This window comes from Balaenoptera musculus, chromosome 3 (genome assembly GCF_009873245.2).
Source record: "Balaenoptera musculus isolate JJ_BM4_2016_0621 chromosome 3, mBalMus1.pri.v3, whole genome shotgun sequence".
NCBI classification, from domain to species: Eukaryota; Metazoa; Chordata; class Mammalia; order Artiodactyla; family Balaenopteridae; genus Balaenoptera; species Balaenoptera musculus.
The window spans coordinates 160,889,539-160,903,753 of NC_045787.1; the positions used below are offsets into that span (position 1 = coordinate 160,889,539).

At 39.1% G+C, this 14,215-nt stretch overlaps 1 pseudogene; it reads right to left on the bottom strand.

Moving 5' to 3' along the window:
* Positions 1 to 965: 965 nt before the first annotated feature.
* LOC118893407 lies at positions 966 to 13,357 on the bottom strand (annotated as a pseudogene).
* Positions 13,358 to 14,215: the final 858 nt, after the last annotated feature.

Below are 14,215 nucleotides of genomic sequence, written 5' to 3' on the forward strand. Positions count from 1 at the left end.
TCATAATTTACATAACAGTATACTCTTTGACATCCTAGTCATACATAAAATTTATTCCAAGTGTTTAATAGAATGGAAAATGGGAAAAGGCTCCTATAGGCACCACCACCAAAAAGGATCTTTCTCAGTAAAAAGGGTACAATATATACAATAGATTATAGACCTAGGAACTGCCACACCAAACTACTAGGAAATCCCAACAAATACCAAACTGCCATTTTTCAGTGGCCCATTAACAGAGAATGAATAGAACATTATAAAAATTTAAGCCTCACTGCATACTAGAAATACACTTAAATGCATCCATGAATCCAACAGGCTTCAGAAGTAAATAGAACAAAATAACTATCCGATTAAAGGAAAAATCACTACCTTTAAACATTATGTACTATTGTTGAAAGACGAATTACAGAATGAATTCACATTAATATTCGTTTGTGAAATTAGTAGAAATCCACCATTGAAGGATACACTTGAAGAAGGATCCTGAGTAAACACAACATATTTATAAACTTTTTTTTTTTTTGGCTGCATTGGGTCTTCGCTGCTGTACACGGGCTTTCTCTAGTTGTGGCGAGAGGGGGCTACTTTTCGTTGCAGTGCGCAGGCTTCTCATTGTGGCAGCTTCCCTTGTTGCAGAGCATGGGCTCTAGGCGCCTAGGCTTCAGTAGTTGTGGCACGTGGGCTCAGTAGTTGTGGCTCATGGGCTCTAGAGTGCAGGCTCAGTAGTTGTGGCACACAGGCTTAGTTGCTCTGCGGCATGTGGGATCTTCCAGGACTAGGGCTTGAACCCATGTACCCTGTATTGGCAGGCGGATTCTTAACCACTGCACCACCAGGGAAGTCCCATAAACTTTTAAAACAACTCTTTCTGGACTTCACTGGCAGTCCAGTGGTTAAGACTCCGCTCTTCCACTGTACGGGGCACAGGTTTGATCCCTGGTTGGGGAACTAAGATCCCCCACATGCTGCACAGCCTGGCAAAAAATAAATAATAATAAACAAAAATTTTAAAAACTCTTTCATATTGAAGGTTTTCTGGAACATTAGGCATAGATTACTTTCCATCAAGTTATCTCATGTTACTTACATTTATACTTCTTTTCCATGGGAGTTTTTACGTGTAATGATATCGACCAATTGAAGTGTTTCCCAGGCTGTTTACAAACAAGGTTTTATCTAGTAAATCCTTTTATGGTTTCATAAACTACTAAGATCAGAAAAGCCATTCCCACATTCATCACATTTTATATGATTTCTGTCCAGTGTGCAGTCTCAGGTCTTTGAACGACTGAGAGGCAAATGAAGATTTCCCACATTCCTGTCATTGATAGGGTTTCTGTCCAGTGTGAATTCTTTCATGCACTTGAAAATATACGGAAGTGAAGGTTTTCCCTTCATTTTTACATTCATAGGGTTTTTCTCAAGTATGGGTCCTTCGATGTATTTTCAAAACCGCTGGATATCTATAACTTTTACCACATTGTTCACATTGATATGGTTTCTCTCCAGTGTGACTCCTTTCATGTGTTTTAAGAGAACTGGGATTAATGAATACTCTCTCACATTCTTTACATTTATAAGGTCCATCTCCAGTGTGTGTTATCATGTGTTTCTGAAGGGTTATTTTCCATGTGAAGGCTTTTCCACATTCCTTACATTCATAGGGTTTTTCTCCAGTGTGGATCCTTTCATGATTTCGAAGAGACCGGGCAGTATTCAATACTTTAGAACATGTTTTACACACATACGGTGTCTCTCCTGTGTGATGTCTTTTGTGTAGCTGTAAGGAACTGAAATGATTGAAGGCTTTACCACACTGCTTACATTCATAGAGTTTCTCTCCTCTGTGAATTCTTTCATGTATTTGAATAGTTTCAGGACTTTTAAAGGCCTTTCCACATTGTTTACATTGATAGGGTTTCTCTCCATTGTGACTGCTTTCATGCATTCGAAGACAACTGGGATAAATGAATGCTTTCTCACATTTCTGACATTTATAAGGTAAATCTCCAGTGTGAGTTACCATGTGTTTTCGAAAAGTTGTTTCCCACATGAAGGCTTTCCCACATTCCTTACATTCATAGGGTTTCTCCCCTGTGTGAGTTCTTTTGTGTAGTCGGAAGGATTTTTGATATCGAAAGACTTTTCCACATTGTTCACATGCATAGGGCTTCGCTCCAGTGTGACTCCTTTCATGTGTTCTAAGAGAACTAGGAGAAATGAATGCTTTCCCACATTCTTTACATTTATACACCTTCTCATGGTACTTTTGATACTCTCTTGGTTTGTCTTCAATGTGACATTTCATATGTCTATTAAAGGATGAATGATGCATGAAGACCTTTGCACATGCACTGCATTCCCATGGTTTTAAACCAGGAATTTTCTTCTTCAGATTGAGAGTTGGAATAAGGGTGAAGTTTTCTTCACAGAAAATATTGCCTTTACTTCCAGAGAGTCTCTCTACCATAGGACTTCTGTAAACAATGAGAAGAAGATTATTAACGATTTCTTTATTAAGAAATCATTTATTTATTGTATTTATTATGATTTATAGGAACAGTGAGGTTTTCTATCTTGTGTGAATTGTTAGAAGTTGAATAAACTGAATGCTCTGCAACAGGACTTCACCTTTTCTATTAAAAAGTGATATTCAAATATAGGGTTTATTGACTGCACATGAACTATATTGGAAACACAGAACATTTATATCACATTTAAGAAAATATTTTTGGGAGACATTTTCTGAGAATAACTAAATTTGAAGACCGGGCTATTTGTTTTTGTTTGCTTCTTTAAAATTTTCAGAATATACCATGATTCTCACAAGACAATGCTTTGAATTGTGGGTGTGACTTACCTTAATTTTCTCCCCTGGTTTTTGTACTGATCTTCAATGTCATGATCTTCCTGTTTTGTTTCTGAAATACAGACCCAGATAAATGATCCCAAAGTATTAGAAATGATAGAAAAATTATTGGATTTTAGGCCCATGATGAGCTCTGACCATGTCTAGTTTCCTTTCTTTCTTCTTCTCTTTTTTTTGGGGAGGCGGGTGCTGTGCAGTACGGCTTGCAGGATCTTAGTTTCCCGACTAGGGACTGAACTGGGGCCACAGCAGTGGTGAAAGCGCTGAGTCCTAACCACTGCACCGCCAGGGATTTCCCTTTGATCCCCACACCCGCTAGTTTCTTTACCAAAGTTTTCCCTTTCCACATTCCACATCTTTGAACAATATTGACAGGTAAGAAACACTTGTTCTCTAATTGACAAAGGGAGGAAATTTTTCATTCTTACCTACTGAGACCAGGTTCTGGAAGTTTTCCCGCATCACATCTCTGTAGAGTTTCCTCTGTGAGGAATCCAGTAAAACCCACTCCTCCAGGGTGAAGTTCACAGCCACATCCTCAAAGGCCAATGAGTCCTAAAACACCCAAAATAGAGGCACACTGAGATGCATGAGACTGACAGAACTAGACACCCACACTCAATTTATAGGAAGGTTATGTACAATTCTGTTGTTTACAAAGAGTTATTCTATGACTTGATCATGAGGAACTTATTCTCCACACTTCCTCAATAATTTAACAGCATCATGAACAAATGGAAGTTATTTACACATAACTTCTGTAGTCACAGTATCGCTTATATCACAATAATGGCAGAGCCCAGAGAATGAGAAATGCTTTATAAATGAAAGAAACATCATTTTAAGAACAATGATTTCTGCTGAAAAAATTCTTTCATCTTCTTCTTATGATCCACAAGTTACAGTACTCCATGAGGCAGAGGATCAAGATTGCATGAGGTTTTAATAAATAGACACACAGTGAAGAACTGGAAGCTTTTTTCTAGTCCTATCACCTAACATCAGAGGCCAGGTGACCTGCAGAAATCAAACTTTTAACAAAGCCCAGCTGGCCACACTGTCCCAAAGTCCTCCAGGACTTTAGAATAAATCACAATCACACACAGTTGCCTGAATATAGATATTCTTCTGCAGATGCACTGCCTTTAAGTTGTATAATGATTAGCACAGACTCTGTTTTTCCTTCCTCTCTACATATAATTTGATGCAGGTAGAAAGTTACTTCAAACTTAGAGCTCAGACATGGGGAAGAAGCATTAATATGTTAGACCACAAAATCCCTATACTCAGGTGCCTCAAGGCGCTTCCAGCCAAATTTTAGAACACACAGTGCAATTACATGCCCAAAAAACTCTTTCTCTTCACACCATAACAGTATACTCTGGGTCTTACTGACCTCAAGGAACAGGTTAAGAGCTACAGTTTACAAGGGAGCTCACCAAAGTCCATAACACTTTGATGGTGAATTTTCCCATGATTATAAAATATGTAAGGGTTTCATCATTGGCTTCCTCCAAAAGAACATAAAGTCTCCATCCTGGAATTTCAGGAACAGGAGTTTTCCAAGCAGCCACTATTGCTACTGCTAAGTGAAAATCTAGTCTGGGATTTATGAAATTAGAAATTGTGATTCTCCATCTCACAAGAAGAGAATGAAAAAGCTTGAAATAAACAAGTCCTCCCAGAGCCATGAGAGTACTGACTTCAAAGGGTAAACTGGTGTCCTAAAACTGGGAAAGAGAAAAGAAAGACATTTTTAAAATATGCCCCAAATATTCTGTTCTTAAGGCCTGTACCCAAAAAAACTGTTTCAATGTAGTCTAACACAAAGACAAAAAGGATCAAAAAAGATAGAACACAGTATCCATGAACCCTGGCATAACCTTCTTTAACAGAAGATTTAAGATACATATAATGAAAATAACTGAAGGAAAAGAGAGACAGATAAGTAACAACCACTGAGATGTTCCTAATATTAATGATAGACAACACCCATAGATCCATGAGGCTCAGTGAACAATAAAAATGAAAACACCTAAAATGGAGACAAAAGTATATTATATTTAAAGTAGAGAGAAAAACAGAGGTAAAGAAAATATATTGTAAGAAGCCAGAGGTATACTTTAGGTATAGAGAAATAAAGATTAGAATCAAACTGGACTTCTTTTCAGGAAAAAAATAATAATTATTATTATATATATATATATGTATATATGAAAGAACTAAGTGGATTGAAATATTTAAAGTTTTCAAATTAAAAAAAAAAACCAGTGTCCTAGAATTCTGTTAGGAAGCACAATTATCCTTAAAAAATAAGAAAAAATAAGGCCATTTTGAGACAAAAATTGATGGAATTTGTCATTAGTATGCCAACTTTGAAAGACATTAAAATTCATCAGAAAGAATGTAAATTATGTAGGGGAATTAAAAGAGGAATAAATAAAGGTAAACATCTTTTATATTTCTTTTATAATAGATGACACTTTGTCTAAAATCTTATTAGCAAGAATGACATTGATAATAATAACCTTGTGGATAAGTGAAATAAATGACAGCCATATCAATAGGGACAGAGGAGGGGAAATGGGAATAGTATGGTATGAGGTACCTGAACAACCACTAAAGAGGTACTGTGTTAAGTTGCAGACTGATATGGGTTAGTTCTAAATGTATACTGAAAACTCAAGGGCAACCACTGAAAAAGTTCTTTACAAAGGTATAGGCTAAGAATGGAAAAAAGGAAGAATCAGACAAAATGCTCAATTAAATCCAGAGAAGGTAGAAAAAAGAGAAAAGACAAATGAAAAAATAAGGGCAACAAATAGAAAGAGTAAAAAGTGTTAGATAGGGGCTTCCCTGGTGGCGCAGTGGTTGAGAATCTGCCTGCTGATGCAGGGGACATGGGTTCGAGCCCTGGTCTGGGAAGATCCCACATGCCACAGAGCAGCTGGGCCCGTGAGCCATAATTACTGAGCCTGCCCGTCTGGAGCCTGTGCTCCGCAACAAGAGAGGCCGTGATAGTGAGAGGCCCACGCACCGCAATGAAGAGTGGCCCCTGCTTGCCACAACTAGAGAAAGCCCTTGCATGGAAACGAAGATCCAACACAGCCATAAATAAATAAATTTTTTTAAAAAAGTGTTAGATATTAATCCAACTGTATTAGTCACCATCTCAATCAACAATGGTCTCAATACAAATGAAAGAAAATTACAGTAATATCAGATTTACTTATTCATTTTTATTGAAGTATAGATGATTTACAAAGTTGTGTTAGGTTCTGGTGTACAGAAAAGTGATTCAGAGATATATATATATACACATTCATATATATTCTTTTTCATATTCTTTTCCATTAAGGTTTTCTACAGGATTTTACAGTACCCTGTGCTATACAATAGGACCTTGTTGTTTATCTATTTTATATATAATAGCTTGTTTCTGCTAATTCCGAACTCCTAATTTATCTCCCTCCCATCCCCGTTCGCCTTTGGTAACCATAACTTTCATTTTGATGTCTGTGAGTCTGTTTTTGTTTTGAAAATAAGTTCATTTGTGACATATTTTAGATATCACGTATAAGTGATATCATATGGTATTTCTCTTTCTCCATCTGACTTACTTCACGTAGTATGATAATCTGTACGTCTATCCATGTTGCTGCAAATGGCATTATTTCACCTTTAATGGCTGAGTAGTATTCCACTGAATATATATACCACATCTTTTTTATCCATTCATCTGTTGATGGACATGTAGGTTGTTTCCATGTCTTGGCTGTTGTAAATAGTGCTGCTATGAACATTTGGGTGTCTGTATCATTTCGAATTAGAGTTTTCTCTGGATATATACCCAGGACTGGGATTGCTGGATGATATGGCAACTCTAGTGTTTTGGGGAACCTCCATACTGTTTTCCAAAGTAGATGCACCAATCTACATTCCTTCCAACAGTCTAAAAGGGTTCCGTTTTCTCCACACCCTCTCCAGCATTTGTTATTTGCAGACTTTTAATGATGGCCATTCTGACCAATGTGAGGTGGGTACCTCACTGCAGTTTTGATTTGCATTTCTCTAATAATTAGCAATGTTGAACATCTTTTCATGTGCCTATTGGCCATATGTATGTCTTCTTTGGAGATATGTCTATTTAGGTCTTCTGCCCATTTTTTATTGGGTTGTCTGTTTTCTGTTATTGGATAGTATGCGCTGTTTGTATATTTTAGAAATTAAGCCCCTGTTGGTCGCATCATTGACAAATATTTTCTCCTAGTACGTAGGTTGTCTTTTCATTTTGTTTATGGTTTCCTTTGCTGTGCAAAAGCTTATATGTTGATTAGGACCTGTTTGTTTATTTTTACTTTTATTTCTATTGCCTTGCCTTGGGAGACTGACCTGAGAAAAAATTGGTATAATTTATATCAGAGAATATTTTGTATATGTTCTCTTCTATGAGTTTTATGATGTCATGTCTTACATTTAAGTCTTTAAGCCATTTCAAGTATATTTTTGTATATGGTGTGAGGGTGTGAGGGTGTGTTCTAACTTCATTGATTTACATGAGGCAGTCCAACTTTCCCAACACCACTTGCTGAAGAGACTGTCTTTTCCCCATTGTATATTCTTGTCTCCTCTGTCAAAGATTAATTGACCACTGGTGTGTGGGTCTATTTCTGGCCTCTCTATTCTGTTCCATTGATTCTATATTTCTGTTTTTGTGGCAGTATCACACTGTTTTGACAACTGTAACTTTGTATTATTGTCTGAAATCTGGGAGGGTTATGCCTTTAGCTTTTTTCTTTTTCCTCAGAATTGCTTTGGCAATTCTGGGTCTTTTATAGTTCCATATACCTTTTAGGATTATTTGTTCTAGTTCTGTGAAAAATGTCATGAGTAATTTGATAGGGATCACATTAAATCTGTAGATTGCTTTGGGTACTATGGCCATTTTAACAAAAATAATTCCTCCAATCCAAGAGTATGGGTTAGCTTTCCATTTTTTTAAAAAATAAATTTATTTATTTATTTATTTTTGGCTGCATTGGGTCTTCGTTGCTGCACGTGGGCTTTCTTTAGTTGTGTCGAGCGGGGGCTACTCTTTGTTGCAGTGTGCAGGCTTCTCATTGCGGCTGCTTCTCTTGTTGCGGAGCACAGGCTCTAGGCGCACGGGCTCTAGAGTGCAAGCTCAGTAGTTGTGGTGCACTGGATAAGTTGTTCCATGGCATGTGGGATCTTGCCGGACCAGGGCTCGAACCCATGTCCCCTGCATTGGCAGGCGGATTCTTAACCATTGTGCCACCAGGGAAGCCCAGCTTTCCATTTTTTGATTCAATTCAATTTCCTTTATCGTTATATGGTGCTCAACATATCTCTTTCACCTCCTTGGTCAGGTTTATTCCAAAGTATTTTATTTTTTTCGGTGCATACTGTTTTTTACTTTCCCTTTCTGATATCATAATATGTGATTTTTAAAATTACAATTATATGTTGTCTACCAAAAACTCATTTTAAATATGAAGGCACTGGTAGATGAGAAATAAAGCAATGGAGATAAATACACCATGCCAAAACTAACCAAAAGAATGCTGGCACTCGTATATGAATTTTGGACAATGCAGATTTCAGACCAAGGAAAACTCAGGGGTAGAAAGGACTTTACATAATGACAAAAAGGTCCATTCTGCAAGAAGGCATAACAATCCTTCATGTGTACATACATAGCAACCAAGTGGCAAAATACATAAGGCAAGACATGAGGAATGCAGGGAGGAATACATAAATCCATTATTATAGTCATACATCAACACCCCCTTATCATAAGCTGTATATAACAGCAGGCAGAAAATCAGGAAGGATAGACTTGCTTTGAAGAGTACTATGAAATAACTAAATGTAATTGTAATCTAAAGAACAATTCATGCAACAGGAGCAGAATACACATTCTTCTCAAATTCATGTGAAACATTCAACCAGACAGAACACTTTCTGGGACATAAAGCATACCTTAACAAATCTGAAAGAAGAAAAATCATACAAACTATGCTCCTAGAACTCAAAGGCATTCATCTAGCAATCAATACAAGCAAGAGATTTGGAAAAACTCCTAACGCACAGAGATTCAACAACATATTTCTAAATAATACATGGGATCAAAGAAGAAGTCTCAAGAGAAATTAAGATTTATTTTAGCTAAATTGTGACATGCAGCAAAACCAGTGCCTACAGAGAAATTTATGCCATCATCAACTGGGAAAAAACAAAGGTCTGTAAACAACAATGCAAGCATCTACCTTAAGAAACAATAAAGAGAAGACCATATAATCACAAAATAAGCAAAATAAAATTATAAAAATCAGAAAGGAAATTAATGTAATTGTGGGTAATTGAAGGAGAAGAAAACTTTTAAGCTAGTTCTTTGACAAAATTAATAACACTGATAAACATCTAGTCAATATGCCTACAAGGGAAGACAGAGGGTAAAAGGAAATATGAGAAAAGAACAAAGGGGGAAATGAAAATTTCTAAGGATTTGGTAAAATCCAGCATCCATTTTTAATCACAAACAAGTAATAGAGGGAACTTCCACTTCCTGAAAAAGAACATATTCATGTATCCTGTAGGTAAATTCAAATATTTGGTCTCTAGGACATAATTATCTCTGTGAAACATCTTAAAGATTCTCCAACAACAGATAACTCTTGGAATTAAGAAGACATATCCTGGGCTTCCCTGGTGGCGCAGTGGTTAAGAAGCTACCTGCCAATGCAGGGGACACAGGTTTGAGCCCTGGCCTGGGAAAATCCCACATGTCACGGAGCAGCTAAGCCCGTGTGCCACAACTACTGAGCCTGTGCTCTAGAGCCCATGAGCCACAACTACTGAGCCAGCGTGCCACAACTACTGAAACCTGTACTCTAGAGCCCGTGCTCCACAACAAGAGAAGTCACTGCAATGAGAAGACCACACACCGCAACGAAGAGTAGCCCCCGCTCACCACAACTAGGGAGAAGCCCGTGCACAGCAACGAAAACCCAAAGCAGCCAAATAAATAAATAAAATAAATAATTTTTTTTTTTTTAAAAAGAAGACACATCTCAAGATTGAAAGATAATCAATTGTTTTCCTGTAGACCCACACTGAACTTGGACAAAGAAGGAAAGGCAATTCAAATGAAAAGAAAATCTTTTAAACAAATAGTGCTGTAAATAATGGATATTCACAAACAAACACACACACAAACAAAGCAAATGTAAACATAGGACTTAACACGTTTTACAAAAAAAACCTCAAAACACATCACAGATCTAAATGTAAAATGCAAAAGTAATAAACTCCTCGAAAATATCATAGAAGGAAATCTAGGTCACTTTGGGTTTGGTGATGAATTTTCAAATATAACAACAAACACAAGGTCTGTAAAAGAAAAAAAGGATAATTTCACTTCATTAAAATAAAAAACGTCTCATCTCAGAAAGACAGTGTTAAGGGAATGAAAAGTCAAGTCACAGGATATGAAAAAATATTAATATTTGCAAAACACTTATGTGATAAATAACTGGTATTCAAAATATCCAGGAACTATTAAAACTCAACAGTAAGAAGACAAATAATCTAACTGAAAATGGGCAAAAGATCTGAACAAACAGCTCCCAAAAAAAGATACATAGAAGGGAAATAGGAAATATGAAAACATGCTCAATGTCAAATGTCAGTGGGAAATTGCAAATAAAACGAGCTATCACTACACACTTATTTAATGACTAAAATGCAAAACACCAAATGGATGTGAAGATAATCCTCATTCATTGCTGGGGGGAATGGAACTTGGTACCCCTACAAAGGAAGACAGGAGCTTTCTTTCAAAACAAAATATACTCTTAGTATGTATATTAAGACCCAGCAATCCCACTCCTTGTTATTTGTCCAAATGAGATCAACTCTTACAGTCACACAAAACTCATACACAAATACCTGTAGGGGTTTTATTCATAACTGGCATGAGTCAACAGGTAAGCAAGATATCTTGCAAGAGTCAAATAATCAGTGGTCTATCCGTATGATGAAACAGTGTTCACTAATAAAAAGGAATAAAGTATTAAGCTATGAAAACACATGAAGGAAAGCTCAAAAGTATATTGCTACCGGAAAGAAGCCAATCTGGCAAAGCTATATACTACTTCCCCTTGCAGACTCAAAGGGGGCCTTAGCCTGACCTCAGGCTCTGCTTCCAACTACAGGTGCTCTCCACCACCACTGATACTTTAAATACACAAACCCTGTTTGCACAATTCAGAAAAATCACTCAAATCCAGTGTTTAGGTGGAAATGAGAGATTATAAGCCACTTCTACTAGTTCACCAGGAAACCCCAAATATCTATTCCTTTTCAGAAAAAAATGTCAATTACTTCCAAGGCAATTTCATTTACTACATAATTAATCATGCTTGAATACTTCTCCTCTACAAGTCTAAATCTTGAAACTTCATTTGAAATCCACCAACAGTAAAGGAGAGGCCACAAAAACTTAACCACACTCCCTCAGGGATTGAATAAAAAGCAAAAAATTCTTAACAAATGGAATGTAATACTGGAATTTTTTCCCCCTGAAATTCACCTCTCTTACCTCTTTGGAAATATTTTATATGGCCTTTGAAGCTCTATTTTACACTATTGAAGAAAGAAACTTAAATAAGTGAGTAAATCTTTTGAAGGGGACTAACCTAGGGATGGGCAGGGTAGATCGTCCATAAAAGTTCAAAAAAAACCTCCACGAAAGGACTTCCTATAGGATATCTGTTCCCAGTAAAAAATCGGGAAAAGAAAGGACTTCAAACAGCCTACTTCCAAGTGGTCATTGTCGGCTTCTGCTCATGTAAAATATCCACAGACCACCCCCCGCCCCCCCAAAAAAATACCATCCACGTCACTACGTAAATAGGATAAAGAATTAAAATATTTGTTTGAAATGCACTGCGGAGACGAATAGATGATAGGTAATTTGAATTGGAGAGGCGAAATTGACTTTGGGAATGAGAGGAGCGATCTGGAAATTTAATGATTTATTGCCAGCCCTACAGAGAGCTCCTCTGGGGGGCTAAGGTCTTTGAGATTCTGCTTCCCAAACATTTGGAAAACTCAGAGAAAAAAATGAAACCGTGTAAGTCAGATGGGACTTGAACCCCGCGTAAACCCAGACTGGGACTTGAACCTATGGTCTTTTAATTAGAATCACTCACCTGGTGTCTGGACTTACTGAGGCTCGGGTTCTTTGTGTCACAGCACAGTAGGAATTCAGCATGAGGCAAAGAGATAGGCAAGATGTAGATTTATTAATATAGGACGCTTGCAAGAGACGCAAGCAGGCAGGGGGGCTCTGCCCTGAGGATTAAGTGGGCTATATTTTTATAGTCAAAGGAAAGTGGGGAAGGGGAAAAAGACTGCCTTCTTCCTCATTCTTCGAGTAGACGTCAGGCTTAGGTCACTAGCTCCTCCTTCGTATGGCACAGGAGAGTGTCTGACCCTATGAGGTCAAACTAGGACTGTCATAGAGCTTGTTCAAGTCAGGAGAAGGGTGGTAACATACACTAAAGTATGCTGAATCATCTCAGGTCTCCATATAATAAGGGTCTCCTACTTTGGAATGTCACCTTTCCCTTAAATTCCTGTCTTTGGTGTTAAGGATCATTATCTTGCTGAACTCGACCAGCAGAATGCAGGCCTCATTTTTTCTTTCACTTAACGACCTGGGTCATATCTCATGCTTTTATTTATGGCTTTATACTTAAGGAAGCCTGCTGGGTTCCACGACATTGCGACAGCTTTCTTGAGCGATCAATAAGTTACAGTGGTCTCCCAAAGTTCCCTAGATTTCCCTTTCTATTTACAATCCCCTACTGGGACTTCTACAACTACCAGTGTAACTATCCTATTCTATCCCTATCAAAACGGGTGCCCCCCGGGGCAGAAAGGAAAGGCTGAGACCCCTCAGACCACAGCTAATCCCACGACCGAACCCTGGAGAACGAGTCCCGATTGTCACCTGAAGACCGTGCCTGAGGTCACCACACAATCTGGGGGGAGAAGAGGGGCTGCGGACGCAGAGCAGCCGGGTGAGGCTCCGGGGCCAAAGTTCCTGCAGCGAAGTGACCGGACAGGACACCCAGGGTCCGAGCTGCCGGGCCAACCCCGCCGCTGAGGCCCGGAGGGGACTGAGGTCCGAGCAGCGCCCCAGACCCCTGCGTATCCGCAGACTCCGGAGTTGACTGCGAGGTGACCGGGTCAAAAGATGGCCGGTTTCGGCCGGTTGCGACCAGTCCCTTCGCAGCGTCCACAGCCCGGCTCAGCACACTCACCATTTCGAGGTTTCCTGGGTCTGTCTGAGTCCCTCCTAACGACTCCAAGGACTAGTGCAGAACACAGGGCAACAGAAGGTACGTGAGAGTTAACAGGTTAGTGACCCGGGAAAGACACGCGACCCCCTCCGCTGTAGGAGAGGGTAAGGAAGTCCACGCCTGAGCGGGGCACCGCCCCGCCCACCTGCCTCAGCGGCCGCCTGGTTGGACAGATCTCAATACCCCGCCCCCTAGTGCCTGAGTGACAACCTGTGGGAGGTGGGATGGGACCTGTCCCCGCCTGGCACGTTTGCTTGGTAAAAGAACATTTCCTGGCCTGGGATTGTCTCAGATGTCTTCCGCAGCTCCTCCTGCACTGGGATTCATGATTCTGTTTCAAGATGCAGCAAGTACAGATAAGAGGATGGCCCAGGCCAGTCCTGCCTGGAACAAGAGGGTCTTATGTCCTCCAGGGGTCAAGGGCTTGGTGTAAGGCTGTGTGGCCAGGCACGGAACTGTGTTTCTTGTTAAGAAACGCAGACACTTAAATGTCAATTCACCATCTGTAATAAAGGGGCTGACTCCATTTTCATCTTTCGTCCTTGACAGCGCTGGGCCTTCCACCAATCCCTGCCCCATTCCCACTTATTAGGTACTTAAGCTAAAGAATCCCAGAGCACTTGGCTCTGGTAGGAAATTTGAATCAGTCAGCCTAGCTGGGTGCCAGGACAAATCTCAGTTAAACCACAGGCTATGATGTGTGTTCATTAACTTCTCAGGTGTACATTTTACACTGGTAGGAAATTTTATAAATAAATTAATTAATTACTAATTTTTATTGGACTCTAGCTGATCCACAATGCTGTAGTAGCCTCAGGTGCACAGCAAGGTGAATCAGCCACACATATACATACACCAACTTTTTTCTTAGATTCCCCTCCTATGTAGGCCATGACAGAGTATTGAGTACAGTTCCCTGTGCTACACAGCAGGTCCCCATCAGTTATCCATTCTA